This window comes from Petaurus breviceps, unplaced genomic scaffold, assembly GCF_028583685.1.
Source record: "Petaurus breviceps papuanus isolate PSGF00001 unplaced genomic scaffold, PetGlider_PUasm1.0 90977, whole genome shotgun sequence".
NCBI lineage: Eukaryota > Metazoa > Chordata > Mammalia > Diprotodontia > Petauridae > Petaurus > Petaurus breviceps.
This window is the reverse complement of record NW_027187391.1, coordinates 5,640,877-5,656,145: the sequence shown is the minus strand read 5'-3', so window position 1 is coordinate 5,656,145 and position 15,269 is coordinate 5,640,877. Positions and strand designations below refer to the sequence as shown.

The window sequence follows — 15,269 nt, the reverse complement described above, 5'->3', positions numbered from 1 at the left end:
CACACACACACACACACACACACACACACACACACACACACACACACGCAGTGAGAGATGAGGAAGAGGGGATGGGGGTGGACCAAGGGACTGAATGGTGACATATATAGCAAGGGATAAGTACTATGCAAAATTTAAGTGTGATACTTGGGGCAGGGGGTGGGGGGGGCAGGAAAGGAGTGACTCAGAGATAATTGGCAGCTTCTAGGGCTTAACAGCTTCTTCAACTTTATTTTTTTTTCTAAGAAAAATGGAGACTACCAGAGAGACCCTTTCCCCCACTGTATTGAGGGCTAGAAATACTGACAGGTAGAGTAGCTTTATTTTGGGTCGGTTAATTTTTTCACCCTGGAGGGCTTTTCATTGGGTGTTCAGGTTTCTCAATTCTTGATGTCTTTCCCGTATGGTTTGTGATTTCTCTTCCTTTTCCTTTTCAAGTTAGTTTAATTTCTTAATCTTACTTTGTCCTTGAGTATTTGGTATCAGGTTGCTTATGCAGAAAATGGGCAGGGAGGAAAGGGAGATATATATATATGGCTTGAAAAAATGTAAGAAGTGAAACACTTTATTTTTGATGTAATTGATATTTACTTGTAAGGCTTGAAACAACAAAAACAAAGCAAACAAACAAACAAACAAACAAAAACCCCAACACCATGGAATAGCAAAGTTTCTTGTCCTGGTTTGTAATTTTATCTATTGTGTGCCCTCCATGATATGCTAACCCAGGGGTAAGGAACTTGCAGCCTTGAAGCCACAGGTGACCTTCTAGGTCCTTGGGTGTGGCCTTTTGACTGAGTCCAAGTTTTACAGAACAAATCCTTTTATTAAAGGGATTTGTTCTATGAAGTTGGAATTCAATCAAAAGACTGCACTTGAGGACCTAGAGGGCCACCTGTGGCATTGAGACTGAAAGTTCCCCACCCCTGGTAACCTCTTCTTTCCCTTGTTATTGGTATTCTAATATGCTCTCCTAGAAAATGCCTATAGTGGTGGTGATTGAAGATATTGCTAACATTTTGACGGTATGGTAAGGTGTCACAGAATTCCAACATTACAGCTTTCCTTCATGTTTCTGTAGTAGTATGCAAGAAAGGATGACAATTTCTAATGAATCATTGTTACAGCACAGTGCTGAATGACATAGGAAATACTAAGCATAGAAACATTTTTATTAGACCTGGAATAGACTTTCTATTGTGAGACTTTTAGGGATTATATAGCATGTAGAAAGGAGCCATTCTTTTTGGAATCAGAAGACCTGGATTTGGGCTCCAGCTCTAATCTAGAATTTGTTTTGACTTTAATCAATTTTGGATCTCAGTTTCCTCCAAAGTAAAATGAGGTCAATAATACTTAACCTAACTGGGTTGCTATGAGGGAAACACTTTTACTATCTTTAAGTGCTATATAATCCTGAGTAATTGTTATTTCTCCAAATTATATCATCTGCAAAAATGTACATGCATTTGCTTAGATGACCTCTAGTGTTAAAATGTTTAGTAACTGCTGATATAGCTAGTCTTTTTTTTTTAATATTTCTCAAAAATTTATTGATAAAAAGCAATCAGGGTTAAAGTAACTTGCTCAAGGTTACAGGGCCAGGTGTTTCTGGGTGGGTGCTAAGTGTCTGAGCCCAGATTTGATCCCCAGGTCATCCTGACACTGGAGCCAGTGCTCTTACTCGCTGTGCTACCTGGCCGCCCCTGATATAGCTACTCTTGGATTACATACCTCTCTAATCCATTTTCCACATCATTGTGTGATTGATATTCCTAGAGTGCAGGTCTGACCATGTCACTTCCTTGTTCAAGAGACTTTAGTGACTCCATATGTCTCTAGGATAAAATACAAATCCCTGTCTCTGGCATTTAAAGTTCTTTCTCAGTCTGATTTCAGCCTGTCTTTTGTGACTGACTTATTATCACTTGTCTTCATGTGCTCTATGGTCCAGTCAAACCAATACTATATATGAAAGTCTATCTTCCATTTCTGCATCTTTGAAAAAGCTCTCCCCATGCCTGAAATGGGCTCTCTTCTCACCTCCATCTCATAGAATCTCTTTGTTGTTCACTCACTTCTGACTCTTCATGACCCCATTTGGGGTTTTCTTGGCCATGATAACTGGAGTGGTTTGCCATTTCCATCTCCAGCTCATTTTACAGATGAGGAGACTGAGACAAATGGGACCCAGGCTCAAGCAGTTACTAAGTGTCTGAGACTATATTTGAACTCAGGTCTTCCTGACTCCAAGCCCAGCACTCCATCCACTGTACTGCCTAGTTGTCTCCTGAATCCCTAACTTTCTTCAAAGCAGAAATTGAATACCACCTAGTACAAGAGGGCTTTCCAAATCTCCCCAGTTATTAGAGTTGAATGGGATACACCCTCTGTACCCTCTGTGAATACTTCTCAGAATGAGGAAAGGAGAGAGAGATTATCTCGAACCTAGAGACAGACCTTTTGTAAGACCTGACAGACCTGAGTCCTGGGTTTCCTAAGAAATTACACAAGTCAGGACCCTTCCCTCTCCCTTGCTGTCACATTAGCATTAAGCCCCTTTAGAAGTCTTTCAGGACCCTTCCCCCTATAGCAGCAAACACCGTAGCATACCCAGGGTAGCTGCCAACACAGGTTCTTAGATCTGCTTTTTTAAAGGAAAGCAACTCAAAATGGGTTAACAATCTTGCTTTAATCAAACATATGCCATTTACCTAGTTCAGGGGGAAAAGTTCAGCACCCTGAACTTCAGAGAATACAGAGGTTACAAGCAGACAAAAAATACAGAGAAGCAGATCAGCAAACAGGCTTCCAACTGTCTGACCATTACATCCATACCTTGTCAGGTACCAGAGAAGGAAGCACCAGCATCTGGGTTTTCAAAGTGGGGGGTGGGGTGGGGGTGGAGGGCTCAACAGCTGCCCAGAGTCTTGTCTGGTCAAATCACACAACTCTTCTCAAAGTGAGCCCCAAAGCAAAACCTAACATCAGGGTATATATAGCCTTCTCCTGCCTCAGAGAATGTAACAACCCTGTTGACCCACTGCCCAATCACAAAGTAACAAGGTGTGGGCATTCCTGAAAACCAAGCCTCCCACCACAAGCTCAGGTGACCACATTCAGCCTATTAGGGGGTAGATAATATTTTCAAATCAGGGAAGGTTCTCAGAGTCACTTAAGCCTATCAAAGGGCCTAGGGGCAGGAAAGATCTTAAATTCCCATTCCCATAACACCCCCTTCCTTGTTTAGCATTTGCCAAATAGGGACATGTACATTTGGGTTGGCTATACTCTGTTTCCCTGTTCTTTGTCTTTTTCACATCTAGACTGTAAGCCTGCCTCCCAGCCAATGGGAGCAAGGTATAGTGGTGGGAGGTGACTTGACTGCATTAGGGTATAAAGCCTTGCTTTGTCTTCTGTAACGTGCCTCATTCCACTGGTTCATTCTGATGGGGGTGATGCTCTCTTCTTGTGGGAACTGAATAAAAGTTTCATGTTCTTATCTTGAGATATCTCTGACTTTTCAGTTTTGGGTAGGGTATTGTTGGGGTCCCTGTACCCCACACAGAGTTTTCCCCTCACAAGCATTACTTTGCATTTAATCAGTGTATTTTTTCTATATACTTATTTGCATTCATGTTTCCCCAGTAGAATGTAAAGTCCTTAAGGAGATATTTTTTTGTTTTTTGTCCCCAGCATCTAGCACAGTATCTAGCAAAAGTATGTGCTTAATAAATGATTGCTGAATGGATATTCTGACTTAGTTTTCATCACATTTAACACTGGATATCGCACATATAAGTCTCTTGTGGCAAATATGTGAACACACTGTTACAGTAGAAAGATTCTAAAACAGGATCACAGAACTTAAGAGGTAAAAAAATGACTTTTCATACCATCTTGCCCAATCTACCACTTTCTAGAGGATGGGGGGCTAAGGGGGGAGACTTACCCAAAGACGAATGTCAGGTGGTAAATAAGAGAGGGGATTTGAATCCATGTAGTCTGACCCCAAATTCAATTGTCTTTCCACTATTTCATACTGACTACTTTTTCTAAACTTTCTCTATTTCTACTTTGGTGAAAACTGGTCATATTTACTGAGCCTAGGGAGAAGTGAAGTATACTAATATAGATGCAATTCATGGATTTCCATAGAATATATTTCTGAAAGTCTGAAATTACTTTCATAATCTTTGTTATTGCTATGGCTATTGTTAAATTAGTTAGCAACCCAGATCACGGTAGGAGATTGCTAAAACCTTTATGATGTTATAACCTTGCAAGTGTCTCAGCCCAGCTGATAAAGGTTCTTACTTTTAAAATGCTTTTAAACAGATAAGGTTTACTTCCCAATAAAGTTTGACAATGTAGAAACTCTGAGTAATAAACCCTAAACACTTAATCATTTTTGGAGGGGAGCCCCACACCTCTTGGGGAGCATTTCTGAGTTTTTCTTTTGAAGTTAACTTGATTGTTTTAGTGATGAAAGTAACTTGGAATATCTTGGTGTGCCCTATGTGGGAAGGGGCATTTCGAGATTTTCTTTTTCTGAACTTCCAGTAGAATATTCTTTGAATTTCAGGAATCCTTGAAGAAAAATGTGAGTACTCTGTATTGTTACAGGGACTCAGAAGAATTTGACAGTATCAAACCTACTCTGTGAGTTTAGACCTACAGAATAGGGGGAGGGGAGTTTAGTTTAATAGGGAGAGAGCAAAGTGCCACAACTTCTCACTTATCTGGTTTGCAGGCAACAAGCCAAATTAATTTGGTTTCTCACCTGAAGTTGAGAGATTGACTATCAATTGACCTCAATCCCTTTAGGATAATCTGAGAAGCTCTGTAAGGACCAGGTTTCCTTCTGAGGTATGAAGCTAATTTTCTGACTGAAAAGGGTAGCTTGTGAGTGGGCACAGTGTACTCGGCAGATACTATCCACCCATGGAAAAGAGGCTGCAAGCATGCTTATGGAAAAGTATGACAATTTGTAATAGAAGGGCCTGCTTAATAATTTGGAGAATCCCCAGACATTCTGTAATTGGCTAAGGTCTGCTTACTCTGTGGTGAAAAGGAGCCTTTTTGATTGACTATGAATTCGAAGTGGGTATGTATTCAACATAAGAATGATTAGATGCTATTAGATGACCACAGTGAGGTTTCATCTCATTCCTGCCTGGGTGTGAACCAGGAGATCTGATTCATTTAGAAGTGGACTGGGTGTCCGGAGGATAAGGTTGGGGAATGAATTTTTTATAGCAAACCTTAAGTCTGAGACCACTATCTCCATGGACAGGGGTGGTATATCCTTAGTTCTGGGGGAATGGTTTATATCTCTGTTCATATGTCTTCTCAGTAAATATCTTTTTGAAAAAACTAATTTAATTTAGTTGGCTAGATGAATATAAGGTGCTAATCTTCAGTTATTAATACTTGGAGCTCCCACCACAATGAGGTCTCAAGCTGATAGTGTTGAAGAAAGAATTTCCCAATCCCTTAAGGATATCTCTGGAACTTAGAAGATGAGATACCATCCTGAGGCTTGGTCTGGAGATCTGATTCATCAGTGAAAATGGGAGGGCGAAGGACTCCTAGAATTTTAAGGGATACACAAATCTTTGAGGTAATATTTCAAAGGACTGTCTAACAATTAGAAGAATTTAATGATGAAGCAAGGTACCTTACAATGGATAAATGAGAAAGTATTCATTAAGTTCTCACTGTGACTAAGCTCTAAGGATACAAATACAAGACTGTGCCTGTCCTGAAGGAACTTACATTTTAACAGGGACAGACACAAAACACAGCAGAGCAGATGGTCAGGGAAGAGAACTTTGTTTAGGGTTATTATAGAAATGGTCAATAGGCCATGGGAGACTAAATTGTGATATCCCTATGAGGAAAAATAGAAGAGTTGTTTTAGTCATGGCTCCAGAACTTGGGATACTCTCAGTATATCTTCCTGACAAAGTGGGTCAGATGTGACAGTTGCAAATGAAGATGGACATACCCTAGGGCAGAAATTCTACAGATGAAAGCATTATTGTAAAACCTTTGGCAAAGTAGTAAAACCAAATCTATGTGATTTTGTGTTAGACATACCATAGAAAAAGGTTTCTATTTATTTTGAAAAGAATGTTGGACTTGACCTGTGAGGTTGCTTCCAATTTGAGGATTCTATGGTTAAATCTAAGTGAAGGATTTATAGCTCACCTTAATTAACACCAAGCAGTTAATGGTGTTAAGCATGAAAAGCTAGAAAGAAAAAGGGAATGAATGGGATTTATAGTAAATAGATTTTGAAACTGCTCTCTTGGAATTTAGTTTCTAGAATCAAAGCCAAGTTTTTGTGCTATTACAAGTTTATTGGAAAACTCCAGAGTAAGGGGAAGAGAAGCCTGATTAGAACAGGCTGAACTTGAGTCAACATTGTCTTCATGTTCAGCAAGGATTGTAGTTTCATTTTTTTCCTGTGAACAGGGTAGGATTGTAATCAAATTGGCCTTGTTTTTCATTAATTTAGGTATCTGGAAAATATAGCAAAACCTCACTAATTTGAGCTCAGAGGGATAGTCAGTCCAGATTAGTGAAAGTTAAGCCACATTTAACTCAATGAAAACTTATTTAATGCTTACTATGTGCAAAGCTGAGAGATATAATGGCAAATGAAATACTTTTCTTGAATTAAAATGTGAATTTTTGAATATTCAAAAAAAGATAGAAAGTACAGAAATATACCTAGGATTAGATTGCCTAGTAAAAATTCTTGGGGTGGCTAGGTGGTACAGTGAATAGAGTACTGGCTGTGGAGTCAGGAGGACCCGAGTTCAAATCCAGCCTCAGACACAATACAAAAACTGGCCATGTGATCTTGGGTAAGTCACTTAATCCCAATTGCCCTACCTTCCCACCTCCAAAAAAAAAAGCAAGAAAAAAATTCTTAATAGACTTGTCTTGTCATTAAAGTAGGGAGAATAGGACTGCGGACTCAAGATGGTGGAGTAGAAATAGGATGTCCCCGCTGCTCCGGCTTCCACCTTCCCCAATCCATGAAAAAAGAGGACTCTAAAGAAACTTTGGAGCTGCAGAACTCACAAAATGACATAGTGAAGGTAACCTCCCACTGAGGACAGCCTGGCTGGCCAATTGCAGTGTTCTGGGAGCTGAGCCCAGCCCCATGCCTGAGGCTTTAGCCCGAGGGTGGGCCTGACCAGCCACCAGCCAGAGGGACTCCAGATCAGCAGCAGCTGTGGCCGTTTCCAGATTTATCAACACATAGATGCGAAGGACAAAGTTAGAGGTCAGGGCAGTCTGAATGTTGGGACCCAGTAAGTGGGAGTGTGTGGCTTTTGCCCCCAGGGACAGAAGCCGGTGAGCCACTCACACAGCCAGCCAGTGCCATGTGGCAGCTTCAGCTCCTGGCCTGCAGAGTGTAAAGGGACCAAGCACCAGTCTGAGGCGTAATCGCTCTTGCTTTAACCTTCTTGGATCTGGATTGCAGTCTAGGGTGGAGGTCCTGGGGTGTGTATCCAGCTTGCCAAAGCATGTGGAGACCTCAGAGAGGGCACCTATCTAATTCCTCTGGCAGCTGAGAAAACACCAGCGTTTGGGATGAAAGCTCCCCTGTCTGGTGTCAGAGTCCTACTGTGGCAAAAAGCCCAGGGGTCAAGTAACTGAGGGGCAACATGACCGGGCAAAGGAAACAAAGCAGACAGAAGATTCCAACATTACACTCCTATTTTGGGGACAAAAAGGAGCAAAGCATGGAACAGGAGGAAGACAATGAAGTCAGAACTCCTGCACCAAAAGCTTCAAAGGAAAAGATAACCTGGTTACAGGCCATAGAGGACTTTAAGAAGCAGATAAGAGAAGTGGAGGAGAAATTGGGAAGAGAAATGAGAACAATGCAAGAAAATTATGAAATGAGAGTCAACAGCCTGACTGAGGAAAATCACACCTTAAAAAATAGACTACCTCAAATGACAAAAGAGGATCAAAAAGGCAATGAGGAGAAGAATGCCTTAAAAAGTCGAATTTGCCAGATGGAAAAAGAATCTCAAAAGCTCAATGAAGACAATCATTGCTTCAGAATTAGATTGGAACAAATGGAAGCTAATGACTTTATGAGAAATCAAGATGCTGTTAAACAGACCCAAACAAATGAAAGAATAGAAGGCAATGTGAAATATCTCATGGGAAAAACCACTGACCTGGAAAATAGATCCAGGAGAGATGATTTAAAAATTATTGGACTACCTGAAAGCCATGACCAAAGTAAGAACCTAGAAATCATCCTCCAGGAAGTTCTCAAAGAAAACTGCCCTGATGTTTCAGCACCAGAGGGCAAAATAGAGGTTGAAAGAATCCACCGATCACCTCCTGAAAAAGATCCCCAATAGAAAACTCCTAGGAATATTATAGCCAGGTTCTGGAATTCCCATATTAAGGAGAGAATATTACAAGCAGCCAGGAAGAAAAAATTTGAATATTGTGGAAACACAATCAGGATAACCCAGGATCTGGTAGCTTCTACACTGAGGGATCGAAGGGCCTGGAATGTGATATTCCCGAGGTCAAGGGAGCTGGGATTAAAACCAAGAGTCACCTACCCAGCAAAACTGAGTATCATGTTTCAGGGGAAAATATGGTCATTCAGTGGAATAGAGGACTTTCAAGCATTCTTGCTGAAAAAACCAGAGTTGAATAGAAAATTTAACATTCAGATACAAGAAGCAAGTGAAGCATGAGAAGGTAAAAAGGGAAAAGAAATCATAAGGAACTTATCAAAGTTGAACTATTAACATTCCTACATGGACAAACAATAATTGTAACTTATGAAACTTTTCTCAGTAGTTGAAGGGAATAGAAATAGAAAATATATATATATATAGACATATATATGTATATATGTCTATACATGAGGGTATATGGGCATATGAATACATATGTGAATATGTGTATATATATTTACAGGTATACATAGATAGAGAGCACAGGACCAATTTAACAGGAAGGGATAATACTTAAAAGGTGAAATTAAGGGGTGAGAAAGGAATATAATGAGAGGAGATGGGGAGAGACAGAATGGGGTAAACTATCTCATATAGGAGAGGCAAGAGAAAAATGGTTACAATGGAGGGGAAGAATAGGAAGGCAAAAGGGAATGGGCCAATCTTATTCCCATTGAATTTGGCTTGAGGAGGGAATGAAATACACACTATATAGGGTATCTCACCCTCCAGGAGAGTAGGGGGGAAGGGGATGAGAGGAGGGATGATGGAAGGGAGGGCAGGCTTGGGGTGCAGGGAATTTGGAAGCACCCACTTTTGAAAAGGGACAGGATCAAAGTAGAGAATAGAACAAGTGGGAGGTGGGATAGGAGGGAGGGAAATATAGTCAGTCTTTTACAATATATCTACTATGTTAATTGTTTTGTATTAGCCACACATGTATAACCTATACTGAACTGCTTATCTTCCCAGTAAGGGTGGGTGACAAGGGAGGAAGGGAATGAATCTGGAATTCAAAGTTTTAAAATCAAATACTCAAATATATATATTATTATTAATACTATTTTACATGTAATTGGGAAATAAGATATATAGGCACTGGGGCATAGAGATCCACTGGAAAAGTCGAAAGGTCTATGGGAGAAAATATGGGAGAAAGCAGATTGGAGGAGGGAATATCCTGTGGTACTGCTATTTTGGGGCGGTGGGCAGGGGAAAAACAAGGAGAAAATTTGTAACTCAATATCTGGTGGAAATGAATGATGTAAATCAGAAGTTAATAAAGTATTTGAAAAATTAAGAAAAAAAAGTAGGAAGAATAAATAATGCATTTAAATGAGATGGTTCTTTGCAAGTCCTTGAAAGTGCTTTGTTTTTCACAAAGGTATACCTTAGCCCCTCTTAATGATTACAAATTCCAAATTAATGGAGTCTGAATTGATCAGGTTTTACTATCATGAATTCCTGAGAGTTCATTTTAGTAGTGAGAGAGACTTCAAGGATAAAATCTGTTTCAATGAGAGTGTGATTGATTTTCCATTATTATGAAAGGTTTTTGAATAACTGTTACAGTATTTAGGAGAGACACAGTATAACTTTGTGATGTGTTGGCAGGATTGGGTTTTTTTTGGGGGGGGGGGGGGAGGGTTTATTCCAGCTGGCCTATAGATGGAAAATTGTTGTTTCCATCTACCACTGATCCTACCTACTCCAGTTCTGTGGCAGGTAACATTCCCTGCTGGGAAAATTTATTGTATATAAGTATGGAAGCTAACAACTGTTTTTACATTTATTTGAATTCCCCATGGCTAAGGTACGAAGACATTTCTATTCTCAAAGCATCAGCTGTTAGCCACTTGCCCAAGAGAATTTCAGGCTGACTGTTAAAACCAATGATTTTCTGGTTTCTGTATAGACCAGCATCCCCTAATTTCTACCTCCAAAACTGTAACATAGTTTTCTGTATTCTTTAAGGCCATGAGAGTGAAATGCAGGTTTTGTCATATCCTAACAAGTTCAAAAGGCTTTGAGTTCACGTCCAGAGATTTATATTTGTTGCCATATGACCAGTGGAAGTTTATCATCATTGTGCATTAGAAATTCCTTTGGAATGGTTCCACTATGCTGAAGCTTCCCAATACAGATGAGATGAGGTAATGGGAGAGGAGGTGGAGCCAAGATGGTGGAATCTTAAAGGCAGGGACTCACCTGAGCTCTTTCCCAAAACCCTCCCAATACTTTAAAAATGACTCTAAACAAATTCTAGAGCAGCAGAACACACAAAAAGCTGAAGTGAAACAAATTTCCAGGTGGGATGATTGCATGAACACTTACAGACAGTATTGCACTTAACCCAAGTATTTTAGCATTTAAGTTGAACTGAACATAAAAGGGAGCTGGGGTATTTTTAAGAGACTAGCCATGTGGTCTGTGTGTGTCAAGTAGTTTGAGATGAGGAGAGAGTGAAGGAAAAACCAGCATAAGTCAGAAACACTGGGTGTGTGTCCTTTATATGCAGCATTTATATATGTGCCCCAATTTGTCCTCCTTTTAGTGGTGAAGGTGCTTCATCAGTGAATCATAAAGGAATTTGCAAATGTAAGCATCTTGAAGGCAAAAATTGTTCCATTTTTGTCTGTTTCTTTAGTGCCCAAGAGAGTGCCTTTGTCAGAGAAGACACTTTTGTGCTTATTGATTTGAATTGAATTGTGTTGATTTTGCCCTTGAAGTGCTACTTGATGCCTGGGAGCTGGTATATTTATACCAAGGGGAAGGCTTTGATGACTAGAAGAATTGAGGTCAGAGTGCTGCCTTCCTGAAAATACTCCCTGAAGATACTGTGGGACATTCCCTTCCCCTAAGGATCTATGAATGTCAGGGGTCCCAGGATCCTGGCTGCCAGAAATCAAGCAAGCTAGGATTATACTTGACATTGTTGCAAAGGTGGGAATGTCCTTCCTGAATGCCTTGTTGTGATAGAAATCCATTTTAGTTGGGAAAATTCCCCAAGTGTGAGTTGTGTTGCTCTCTCTGGAATCTATAAATGAACTGTTATAAATTCCCCCTTCATTTTCAAATTTAAAGCTCTCTTGATAATATTTGCAAGTCTGTCAGTTAATATATTTTACTATGTCTCATTATGTGTATTCTACCCTTGGTCAAAAGCCATTCCTAAACTTCTGGAGTCCAGGGATCCCAATTTTATATTTTAATTTCTAGCTCCTATTCATTTCCCGAATCCACTCTTTGTTTCCAAACATTGACTCTTTGTGTGTATGTGTGTTTGTGTGTGGGGAAAGTGAGTTCTGGACTTACCACCAGGGTATTATGAGGCTCAGAGACAATGGATGTAAAAGATTTTGCAAAACTAAAAGCGGTATATAAATTCGATTATTATTATTATCAATTGGCCTTCGATAATTAGGCCTTCATTCCAGTGATGACATCATTCCCTGAGCCACCTACTGCACTCAGACTAAACTCCAGTGCTAGTAAATATTTAACAACTGGGATGTGTGTGTGCGGTGGTGGTGGGTGCAGAATGCAAAAACAATTTTAAATTTAATCTGCATTATTAGCACTTTCTTAAGTCTAGACAATCAACAAATCAACAAATCAAGCCTGGCTTTGTAATGATTACTGATTTCTAAGGTGTAAATGCTCACACTGAAAATTTAACAATGAATTCTTCTGGAGCTTGTTCTAATGGGCTCCAACACACCCTTGACCTATTAGCTGTGATTTTTCTATGTCATTTGAGTGGTGCTCTTCCTTCTACATTTCCCAGGTAATAGAGGATCGTTATACATATTAACTAATTTAATTTGATCTGATTTGGAAAAGCAGTCTAGAGATGCACCTGGCTGACTACTCATGCTCACTAAGTGACTACCCTAACCTCAACTGCCCCGAAAATGCAGAGTGACTGACTAGTCTAGGGGAGAACTCAGCCAGTACTATGACCCCTACTTCCTGAATGAAAACAGTGATCCAAGATAAACCACTTAAGAAAAGTTGTAACTTATGGGGTGGTTAGGTGGTGCAGTGAACAGAGAGCACTGGCCCTGGAGTCAGGAGGACCTGAGTTCAAATCTTATGTCAGACATTTAACACTTACTAGCCATGTGACCTTAGGCAAGTCACTTAACCCCCATTGCCCTGCCTTCCCCCTACAAAAAAAAAATAAGTTTATACAGGCATTGAGGTATAGAAATCCATCTTGCCTTACTAGAAAGTTAGAGGGGGGGGTAGGGGAGCATATAAGAGAGAGCAGATTGGGGGAAGGGGTATTCAGTAGGCTAGCTATTTTGGGGTGGGAGTAGGGGAAAGATGGGGAGAAAAAATTGTAACTCAAAATCTTGTGGAAATGAATGTTGAAAATTAAAAATAAATAGGAAAATTATTAATCATCCTGAAAAGTTGTAACTTGCATGTTGGAAATCTTTCCTCTCATACAACTGAGGAACAGGTCAATGTACTGTAGCAAAAATTGTGACCTAAAGAAGATCACTGTCAACCTGAATAAAGTGAAGAAAATAGGTGTGTGGTTGCTGTTATGCTGAATGCTACTCCAGAGTTAGTGCTGAAATGTCACTTGGTATATTGGTGGAACTTGCCTGGATGGTTGAATCATCTGTACAGACTGGGATGCAAGTTAGAAGCAGGCAGAATATATTGATGTGAACATTCTGGAGACCAAGAATGAGATGAGTATTGATAAAATGATGATGTTATGAGAGGATGCTATGGAAACAGAGTACAAAGACAAAGAGTGATGAAAGCCCATCATTTAAAAAGCAGATAACTCTGGAATGTTAATTGATCTTGTAATTAAAAAAACAATAACAATAAAACAGATAAAACAGGGAACTAATTTGATTTTTTCAAAGAGAAGAAAACCAAATTATTCATATCAAATAAGAAAATGGATAATTCACAATAACTGACAAGGAGATAAAGGAAGTTAGCAGATTATTTTAGCCAGTTATATGCTAACAAAAATAACTAAGGGGAAATGGCATGAATACTTACAAAAGTATAAAACAGCTAAATTCACAAGAAATAAAAAATTAACTCATTATCAGGAAAAGAAATTGAATAAAAAATAAATAAAATTCCAGAGAAAAAACTCCAGAACCAGACAAATTTACAAGTAAATTCTATCTAACATTCAGAGAACCAACATTTATTGAGACCCTTACAACTTTTCTCTATGACACAAATATATTCTTGATCCCTAAAACAGGGAGAGACAAAGCAGATAAAAAATACTGTAGACCAATGTCTCTAATGAACATTGATGCAATCTTTTTAAATATTAGCAAAATTGCTTTCACCAGTGTTCTTATAGTATAAAAACTGAGAACCTAGGTTCAAATCTTCTTAGGTGTGCCACTTACTACCTTTGTACCTTGAGCAGGTCATTTCATCCTTCTGGGCCTCACTTTGCTCCTCTGTAAAATGGGGACTTGATTAGATGTTCTTTGAAGTCTTTTCAAATTCTAAATTCTATCATTCTAAGAATTTACAGTCCCTTTCATACCACCATGAAACATTGAGGAGAGCTTTCAAAAATAATAATGACAGTTTATTTAACTCCAATTTCCCCAATATTTCAATAGTATTTTTCAAATATTTCAAAGTATCTTTTATATGTTTTCATTCCTATAAAACTCCTATGAGAAAGCCTGACTGACTTTCAGATTGGGGAGCTAAAATAAAAATGATTCAAATCAGTTGTCTGACATCAAACCAGTTAATTACAGAGTTAAGGCAAGAATACAGGTTTTCTAACGACCAGAATAGCAAGCTTGTCACTTGACTGAATGCTTGGCTTGGAATCAGTTCATAAGTTCTTTTCAGAAAATGAAATCCCAAATTGGAGGTTAACTTATACTTGGAATAACACATGGTTTTTCTTTTGGGGTATTGCAAATTTGTTATTCTGAAGAAAATGTTATTGTTCTCTATATCTGTGAATGCTAGAAGAGAAAATAAATTACCTCATAAAATTCACTATCTTTGCATTCTCAGGATGAGGCCTGCATTGTGTATAATTATTTGTTATTCATATTTTTCCCACAGAGCAAGACTCAAATGAATGAAATAATGGAGAAGCGAATATTTGGATACAAAGCTCATACAAATGGAATATTTGTCACATCCCCAGAGAAAAGTGGGAGCTTGAGACTCTGTTTAAATAGCTTGTGTTACTAAAAATGTGAAGGGCAAAAGATGGATATTCCAGACAAGGGAATTTGAGACTCTGCAAGAGAACAAAATAACTGAGAGAGGAAAAAGAATTTGTAGTGAGATGAATAAAATTTATATGGACTCTCTTTCTGTTCCACATTAATTCCTTGTATATATATCTGGAGACCAGCAACAGGGGAAAAAAACTGTAGAAAGAGAAAATTTCTTGAGAGTTCAGGGTACAAGAAATTAGGTTTTAATAAATAAGAAATAGATCTTAGAAAGTGACTGGGAATAATGAATGACACATGCATTATATTCAAAGAAAAAAATCCTAAAATTAAATGTTTAATAGAACAACTACAGTAAGACCTCATTAAACTGGCATTAAATTACTGTAAAGGATATATAATTTGGAGCTACTAATGTCTCAGTGCCAACTAGATACCCTATAGTAAGTTAATCATATATTGTTATTTTAAAAATATTAATTTAATCCCTATCAAGAGTTCTTTATACCGATAAGATAACGTGTCAATATACACATACATATATACATGCATATAT

General features: G+C 38.8%; 1 protein-coding gene and 1 long non-coding RNA gene across 2 annotated transcripts in view; one reads left to right on the top strand and one right to left on the bottom strand.

Moving 5' to 3' along the window:
- Positions 1–11, bottom strand: part of TXLNB (taxilin beta) — a 72,988-nt gene extending 72,977 nt beyond the window's left edge. The window contains exon 1 of the mRNA XM_069077178.1: positions 1–11. This exon is cut by the window's left edge and continues 232 nt beyond it. The gene's annotated coding sequence lies outside the window, so the exon portion shown is untranslated.
- Positions 12–184: 173 nt separating this feature from the next.
- Positions 185–14,848, top strand: LOC138152896 (uncharacterized). Its single transcript, XR_011166224.1, has 2 exons — positions 185–309; positions 14,595–14,848. It is a non-coding gene; the product is annotated as an uncharacterized lncRNA (long non-coding RNA).
- The last annotated feature ends 421 nt before the right edge of the window (positions 14,849–15,269 follow it).